The sequence below is a fragment of the Phacochoerus africanus genome, chromosome 11, assembly GCF_016906955.1.
Source record: "Phacochoerus africanus isolate WHEZ1 chromosome 11, ROS_Pafr_v1, whole genome shotgun sequence".
Taxonomy (NCBI): domain Eukaryota; kingdom Metazoa; phylum Chordata; class Mammalia; order Artiodactyla; family Suidae; genus Phacochoerus; species Phacochoerus africanus.
The window spans coordinates 66,044,450-66,053,896 of record NC_062554.1 but is presented as its reverse complement, the minus strand read 5'-3'; positions in this window follow the sequence as shown (position 1 = coordinate 66,053,896).

Here is a 9,447-nt window from a genome sequence, read left to right as displayed (position 1 = left end):
CTCATGGATCCTTGTTGGGTTCGTTAACCACTGAGCCACAATAGAACTCCCCGGACTTCTTTTGCCACTAAACATGGAATGAGGCCACGCTACAAGGGCTGTTGCAGTTTGTAGGACAGAGAGTGCCAGGAAGAGAAGGAAGGTCTCTTGCAGGCTTTGAGGGGTGGGGGGTGGGGTGGTGGCGGGTCTCAGGCTAAACCCCTAAGATTTAAATTTGGGAATGAAGAAGAACAGGAGGAGGATAAAATGATTCTGGTATAAAACAATGAAGGCCGAACTTCATAGGCCTCTATGATGTCACCTCCATGCTCAAGACAAGATTGAGTTGTGTAGAAAAATGGCTCCCAAGTCAGACATATTCAGATTTGAAACCTGGCTCTACTATTTGGTAGCTGAGCAACTTGGGAAAAGTTACGTAACCTCTCTGATCCTCCATTTTTTCATACGTTAATAATAAATGTCTAATTTTTAATGACTTCATAAGGTCATTTAACGTTAATACAAACAGGCAAAGCACTAACAGAAGCTCCTTTCTCCAGTAAACAACAAATGGTAGCTATTTACATGTTCTCTAAGTTAAATTTAGAAATCCACCCCTCGGGCTGAGTCCTGCTCGATGTTTTCTGACCAAGATGTATTATCAGCTCACTGTGGAAATATTTTTGTGACTGCAGTTTCCTTTGCACAGCTTATGTTAAGAACAAGAAGCCCTGTTATTAGTCAAAGTTTAGGAACGCATGAGAATGCAGGAAGCTCTACAGAGTGATTTCCTAACTGGTTTTCCATACCCTCCACGTTCATTCTTTGCGGGGGGGCTTTGGGAGGGGGCCTTTTTTTTTTTAAGGCCACACCCACGGCATAGGGGTCGAATTGGAGCTGTAGCCACTGGCCTACACCACAGCCACAGCAACTTGGGATCCAAGCCAAGTCTGCGACCTACACCACAGCTCATGGCAACGCCGGATCCTTAACCCACTGACGGAGGCCAGGGATCAAACCCGCAACCTCAAGGTTCCTAGTCAGATTCGTTAACCACTGAGCCATGACGGGAACTCCTAACTCCCCTCCAGGTTCATTCTTACACTGTCAACATATACCTTCTCTGTTCCTGACTCTCCCAGGGTGTCTAAGTAATGAACTCTAGCTTCATTTAACCTATGGGAACCAAGCCAAGATTTTTTTTTTCATACCCGTGGAAGGTCCTGAGCCAGAGATCGAACCCTCACCACAACAGGGACAATGTGGGATCCTTAACCCCCTAGGCCACCAGGGAACTCTAAGCCAAGATGTTGACTCACTGCACTGATTTTCCTTTTACCTAAACCCAGAGTAGATATGGCAGCAGCCAGAGCTGTGTAATGTGCACACCTCTCTGCTCTTCTGTGTGGACCACTCTTGGACCAGAACCTTCCAGGATGTCCCTCCAGGGCTCACGATATCGTGTAGTTGTTAGGGACCTTTAAACATGACATATTTTGGGTCCTCCATTGTGTATTCTCTCTCTAGGACCGTATTGTGACAATAGAAAGTTCTTTTGACTTGGACCTCAGGGACCTGGAGATCTGAGGGACTGGACATCTCTGGACTACATTTTCTTCACATACAATAGAAAGACGGTTGTGTGTGTGTGTGTGTGTTTGCTTTTTAGGGCCACACCTGTGGCAAATGGAAGTTCCCAGGCTAGGGGAATTGAATTGAAGCTGCAGCTGCCAGCCTACACCACAGCTCACGGCAACACCGGATCTTTGATGTGCTGAGTGAGGCCAGGGATCAAACCCGCATCCTCATGGATACTAGTTGGGTTCATAACCCACTGAGCTGCAGCAGGAACTCTGATATTAAGGTTTTTAATGAGATCATCATGACTCTACTTTAAATTGAGGGTCTATGTCTTTTTTTTTTTTTTTTGGTCTTTTTAGGACTAAACTCATGGCATATGGAGGTTCCCAGACTAGGGGTCGAATTGGAGCTGTAGCCGCTGGCATATGCCACAACCACAGCAACGCCAGGTCCGAACTGTGTCTGCAACTTACACCACAGTTCACGGTAACCCTGGATCCTTAACCCATGAGTGAGGCCAGGGATCGAACCTACATCCTCATGGATACTAGTCAGATTTGTTTCCGCTGAGCCACGGCAGGAACTCCGAAGGTCTAAGTCTTACTCTACTGTATCCCCGGTCACCAGAACTCTGCCTGCTTCTGGTAGGTGCTCAAGCAGTGTTTGTGGCATGGATAAGTGAGTGATGAATTAAAGTGCTCTGCCTAGGGTATGCCCGCATCTCACACACTGCCTGACTACATGCAAACACTTGCCGAGGATGAGAGGATGTGCTGACAAAGCACTGAGCCTGCTCCTTCCCAGAGGCCACTGGCAATGGATTCCTGCTGATGCCCTTGGGAGGTCCATGGCCAGGCCTCCATCAGCCAAACCCCTCATGACGTGGTCCTCCTCTCTCTGCCTTGAGCTGATAGACCACAGCCTCAAAGGCAGGGTTCAAGGGGAGATCAGCCGGTGATAAATGAAGCTATGACATCTGTAACATCAACAGGAAGCTACTTCCGATAGCTTATCACCTGGTGGAGAAGGAGCAGCTGATGGAGGTTGATAAGTCACTCTCACCTCCCACCCGCTCCACATTTCGTAAGACCACATCCCTCCCAAGCCCTCTCCCCTTGCACAATGCCTCGGACACACATGGGATGCAGCACCTCACATAAAACACAGCTACTTTCCGCGGGTGAGTCCTTTCCCTTTCCTCATTTTTAAAGAAGGAAAATGGTGTGTCAACAAGATTGAGGAATTTTTGAAAAGGGAAAAAAAATACTCATCATCCAATCATCCAAATATATTTTTGCATAACTGTTCTTCCTACATACTTGTGTGTTTTTTAGATGGTTTCCCATATTACAAATGATGAGCTTTTTTTAGAATTTTGTAATTCATGGGAGTTCCCATCGTGGTGCAGGGGAAACGAATCCATCTAGGAACCATGAGGTTGCAGGTTTGATCCCTGGCCTTGCTCAGTGGGCTAAGGATCTGGCATTGCCGTGAGCTGTGGTGTAGGTCACAGATGCGGCTCGGATCTGATGTTGCTGTGGCTGTGGTGTAGGCTGGCAGCTGTAGCTCTGATTAGATCCCTAGCCTGGGAACCTCCATATGCCATGGGTGAGGCCCTAAAATAAGACAAAGAGACTATATATACACACAGACACACACACACACACACACACACACGCATGTATATATACAGACACACACACATATATATGTAGTTGATTTACAATATTGTGTTAGTTTCAGGTGCACAGCAAAGTGGTTCAGTTATACACACACACACACACACACACATATTTTTATTTTAGATTCTTTTCCATTATAAGTTATTACAAGATACTGAGCATATTTCATGGTGCTATACAGTAGGTCCTCATTGGTTACCTATTTTATGTACAGTACTGTGTATATTTTAATCCCAAACTCTTTATTTACCTCTCCCCCACTCTGGATACTGTTTGGGTTTTTTCTGGCTACGCCCAAGGCATGTGGAAATTCCCGGGGACCAGGGATCAAACCCACACCGCAGCAGGGATTCAAGCTACCTCATTGACAATGCTGGATCTTTAACCCACTGTGCCACAAGAGGACTCCTGGATACTGTTTTGTGTTTATTTTTATGTGTGTATTTATTTATTTTGTATACTGTTTTAAAACAAAGAAACTGAATATTGTAGAGGTTAACTTGCCCAAAGTCAAAGACTTGTAGAAAGCAGCAGCAGAATAAGGTTTCAAATTCAGATATTTTATTATTATTATCTCAAAAGCCACTTGCTTTAGGTATTCTTTCTCTACCATCTATATCCTCCAATGAAGTGACTTTCTGCAGTAGTGAGTTTTGTGGACACCCAACATACCAGAGCTTAGGGGGTAGTGTGGATCCCCAAGTTCTTGCGACAACATATTGGAGCACCAGCCCATGCCTTCCAGGCTCTGCAGCCTGTAGACAGGAGCCCCTAGCTCACCACCCCTCCCCTTCCTTTTAGATTAATCTTTTTATTGATTAAAGGTCTCCCTCCAAAAACTGAAGTTTAAACTCAGTGACAGATGCCGACAAGTGCCCACCTCACAGAATTGTTCAAGATCAAGGAGCCCACATGGAATACTGTCAACTATGTAACACTCTGCAAATGCTAGGCTTTACTATCTTTTAAAAATAACACAGAAGTTCCCATCCTAGCGCAGTGGTTAACAAATCCAACTAGGAACCATGAGGTTGTGGGTTCGACTAGCCTCGCTCAGTGGGTTGAGGATCCAGCGTTGCCATGAGCGGTGGTGTAGGTCGCAGACTCGGCTCGGATCCCGCGTTGCTCTGGCTCTGGCATAGGCCAGTGGCTGCAGCTCTGATTCGACCCCTAGCCTGGGAACCTCCATATGCCGCGGGAGCGGCCCAGGAAATGGCAAAAAGACAAAAATAATAAAATAAAATAAAATAAAATAAAATAAAATAAAATAAAATAAAATAATTTAAAAAAACCCACAGAAATAAATGGAGAGTGGCTGCTAATGAGGGCAAGGTTCTTATGAAAACTTACGGGTGATGAAAATGTTCTGAAATTGTGGTAATGGATGCATACCTCTGTGAATATACAGAAAAGAATGGAATTGTACACTTTCGATGAATGAATTGTCTGGTACGTGAATTCTTTTTTTTTTTTTTTTTTGTCTTTTTAGTGCTGCACCTGTGGCATTTGGAGGTTCCCAGGCTAGGGGTCTAATCGGAGCTGTAGCTGCTGGCCTATGCCAGAGCCACAATAACACCAGATCCGAGCCATGTCTGCGACCTACACCACAGTTCACAGCAATGCTGGATCCTTTAACCCACTGAGCAAGGCCAGGGATGGAACCCACATCCTCATGGATCCTAGTTGGCTTTGTTTACCACTGAGCCACAAAGGGAGCTCCCTCAAAGTCTTTAACGTCTATGCCCAGAAACATCACTGCAGAGCCTGTGAGAGGAGTACACTATTTTTACAAAGCCTAATGCACATAAAAACAAGGATCCTTCTGGAATGAGAGACATCCCTCAATGCTCACTGATTTCATACGTTTGGACCATTGTACAGTCAGTATATCCTTTCCTCGATCTGGGCTAGCTTCTTTGCACACACTTTTTTTTTCACCATTTGTGTCTATTTTAATTCCTCTTAGATCACTAGTTTTTAAGGAAGTGAAAAATCAGGGACCACATGATTTATTTATTCGTTGAGTTCCTGTTTATGATGAGATGTTGCTGAATAGTATTTGAGGCAGTTTCTCTCTCTCTCTCTCTCTCTCTCTCTCTCTCACACACACACACACACACACACACACACACAAATGTGTTAGCTGATAGTGGCCACTCCCTTCCAATGACGGCGAAATCATCCTGCTGATCTCGTCCATTCAACTGATCCATCAGCAACCTCTCCTTGTAACATAACCAATTGTCATATAATCAGTTGACAAGAAGTCTTCACATTTTCTACAGTATTTTATAATTTACAGAATATTTTCATATGACATCATCAGACAAACACCTTCCAGGTGGTCACAAATTATTTCCATACTCTGTGAAATTATTATTTCCATTTTATAGGCAAGAAAATATGGACTTGAAGAAATTACTTAACTTGCCAAAGGTTGCACAGGGTAAGTGATGGGTCAAGACTGATGGCTGGGAGTTCCCATCGTGGCACAGAGGAAACGAATCCGACTGGGAAGCATGAGGTTGTGGGTTCGATCCCTGGCCTCGCTCAGTGGGTTAAGGATCTGGAGTTGCCGTGAGTTGTGGTGTAGGTCACAGACACGGCTCGGATTCTGCGGTGCTGTGGCTGTGGTGTAGGTCGGCAGCTGTAGCTCTGATTTGTCCCTTAGCCTGGGAACCTCTATATGCTTCAAGTGCAGCCCTAAAAAGCAAAAAAAGCAAAAAAAAAAAAAAAGACTGGAGTAGGGTTGGGAGCTGTCCATCCTGGAAGCAGACATGAAAGGGGTGCCCTGTCTGCAGAGGGTTTAAAAATAATAATAAAACCAACTAAAGGCAGTCTGCTTCTTGTTATCACTGTGCTCCAGTAATTCCAAATAACGTCAGTAATAAAATACTCCTTCCTGCTGGGCACTGAGAAGTTGACTTTTCCTATCTTCCAATAGAAACATTAAGGGAGCAAGTTAGTTTCATTTCTAGTCACACACAGAGATTAACCTCAGGACTTGGCAAAACATTTCATGTTCCAAATCCCTGCCCTTGTCAAAATAGATACATTCTCTTTGAGGGAGTGTAGAATCTTACAAAATTGTGCTTTCCCAAGAAAAATAGCAAACATCACATAGCCAAATGTCTAGGAGCTCCTCAGCCTACTTAACAGAATTTCCTGAGACTCTTCTAGAAGAGCAGCACCCATTCACTCATTCAGCAAGATGCCTTGGGCAGCTCCTCTGAGGGTGAAGCAAGACAAGAGCCATGGGTGCTGGTGGATGACAAGAAGAGTTAGGTGTCATCCGCCAGGCTAGTGGGTTGTGGATAAGGACAAACTTCTTTTGAGGATGAGCCAAAGGGATTTGTCCTAGTGCCCAGGACCTAGGCTTCCTTGGAGTGTACAACTTGGTTGCCTTCTGGGCTTCAGCTGGAAAGATCCATAATTCTCCCACCTTAACTGAGAAGGGCAGCAGCTCACTCTAAAAATCACAAAAGATTGCTCTAAAATTCAGTAGTGGAGAGTCCTAGCTGCTTGCAGCCCAGACCTGAGGGGTTTCCTGGAACCCAGCACTCTTGATGCTAAGAGTGGGACATTCCAGGACAAGCTGGGGTGGTTGCTCATCCATCCTTCTAGTTGCTGAGATTTTTAAATCATCATTTAGTGCTCACGTTACTGTTGTTGAAATCACTGTGGGAAGGGAGTTCCCTGGTGGCCTAGTGGGTTAAGAATCCGGTGTTGTCCTTGCTGTAGGGCGGGTTGAATCCCTGGCCTGGGAACTTCCACATGTCCTGAGTGCAGCCAAAAAAAGAGAGAAATCACTGTGAGTCCCAAGCTTTGAGTATAAGGGAGCTGGACAATACATTCATCTTAGCTGTGTATAGGAGCCAGCATCAAAGCCGGCTCACACATGAGCTCCCCGCAAAAGCTAGAGCAGGGTTTCTCAACAGCAGCACTACTGACATCTTACGGAGAGTAATTTATTTGGGGGGTGCTTTTCAGTGCATTGTGCAATGCTGAACAGCACCCTTGGCCTCTACTCATTACATGCCAGTACTTGCATGTATGCGTGCATGAGAGCATGCACGCACTCACATCAAAAATATCTCCAGATATTCTCAAATATCCCCTGGGAGGAGCAAAATTGCTCCCAGCTGAGAGCTGGTGCCTCAGAGAGAGAGGTCTCTGTTTTCCTCACTAAAAATGTGGGGCTGTTAGGCACAAATCAAAGCTGGAAGAGGGGGTGTCCTGGCTTCAGGCGGGGCACAGCCACCCCATGTGACATATACAATAATGGCTATGCGGCCCCATCCCCAGGTAGAAGCAGGAGCAGAATTAGCCCTGTCGCTGGGGTCCCCCTGGGACAGGGCTGCTTGGACAGGTGCCCACTTAAGCTCTTCCCACAGCATCACAAGGATTACTTCCTGTCCCTCAGAATGTTCCCTAGGGAAATCAGAGGGAGTTTAAAGGATATTACATGACTATTCACCAAATACATTACATACGGAAAAATCTGAAAAGCCTCGCAATAAGGAAACCTGTTTACATTACACAACCCAGGCGTTACCATTCTGGTTCAGCGGAAAGGAATTCCACTAGGAACCATGAGGTTATGGGTTCGATCCCTGGCCTCGCATAATGGGTCAAGGATCTGGCCATGCCGTAGCTGTGGTGTAGGTCGCAGATGAGTCTCGGGTCCTGGGTTGCTGTGGCTGTAGTATAGGCTGACAGCTGTAGCTCCCATGGGACCCCTAGCCTGGGAACCTCCGTATGCCGCGGGTGCGGCTCTAGAAAAGACAAAAATAAATAAATAAATAAATACATACATACATACATTAATTAAATAAATTAATTTAATTAAATAAATTTCACAACCCAGACTTATGCTGAGATCAAACTATCCACTGAAATATCCTCATCGCATCTCTCAGCTGACGGTTCTTTGGAAACTCTAGTGCCCTGCCTGAGATTTCTGAGAATTTGCATTCGTGGGTTCACTTCCAGCTCTGTGTTCAGCCTCCCCCTGAATTGTCCAACTCATTCATATTGCATCTCTTACCACTTCCCTCTATGTCTGCTCTTATGCTGACCAAGATGTGGATTTCAGCCCCCTTTCATAATGTCTCCTTCCCCAAAATATCCACGCCAGGCATTGGTGTGTTCTGCGGGCTTTGCTGAGGTTTGCAGTGGTGGAAGCTTTTTATGTGATTACTAGCACCCCTTCCCCTCAAAACTTTCTTCATTCTCACCCTAACTCTTTATTTATTTATTTATTGTCTTTTTTCCTTTTCTAGGGCCGCTTCCATGGCATATGGAGGATCCCCGGCTAGGGGTCGAATTGGAGCTGTAGCTACCAGCCTACACCAGAGCCATAGCAACGCGGGATCCCAGCCGCGTCTGCGACCTACACCACAGCTCATGGCAACGCCGGACCCTTAACCCACTGAGCAAGGCTAGGGATGGAACCCGCAACCTCATGGTTCCTAGTCGGATTCGTTAACCACTGAGCCACAACGGGAACTCCCGACCCTAACTCTTTATTCATGCAACCTCCTCCACCCCCACCCAACTCCATCCTCCTTCCTTTATTGGATAATTTGCTTTCCCCTTCTTATTGGTCTTGGACTTGTTTTTTGCACTTTCAAAGCCTTGCTAAGAGGTGACCCCATAATTTATCATCCAAACTATGACCCTTTGGAAAATGAAAGGGGACCTAATAATTTCACTGTGACAACAGGCTCACATTAGGAAAGTCCCCAACAAACCAGGACTCGTGATTTCCATGCATCTGCACTAAAATAAAGGTCTGTCTACTCTTGGACTTTCCTGTTATCAACACAGAAAAGGTGGCACAGGCTTAGAAATTTTCGTGTCGCCTTTCTACCTGCTCCTCCCCTCGCTAGTCCCTCTAAGTGGCATGAACCATAGGGTATGTGTTTTCTTATTGATGATAGCCATGCCATCCTCCTTCCAAGAAAGAAGGGGTTCCCATCAGCTTTTATTTTATTTTATTTTATTTTATTTTTGTCTTTTTATCTTTTCTAGGGCTGCTCCTGCGGCATATGGAGGTTCCCAGGCTAGGGGTCTAATCGGAGCTGTAGCCACCGGCCTACGCCACAGCCACAGCAACGCGGGATCCGAACCACATCTGCGACCTACACCACAGCTCACGGCCATGCCGGATCCTTAACCCACTGAGCGAGGCCAGGGATCGAAC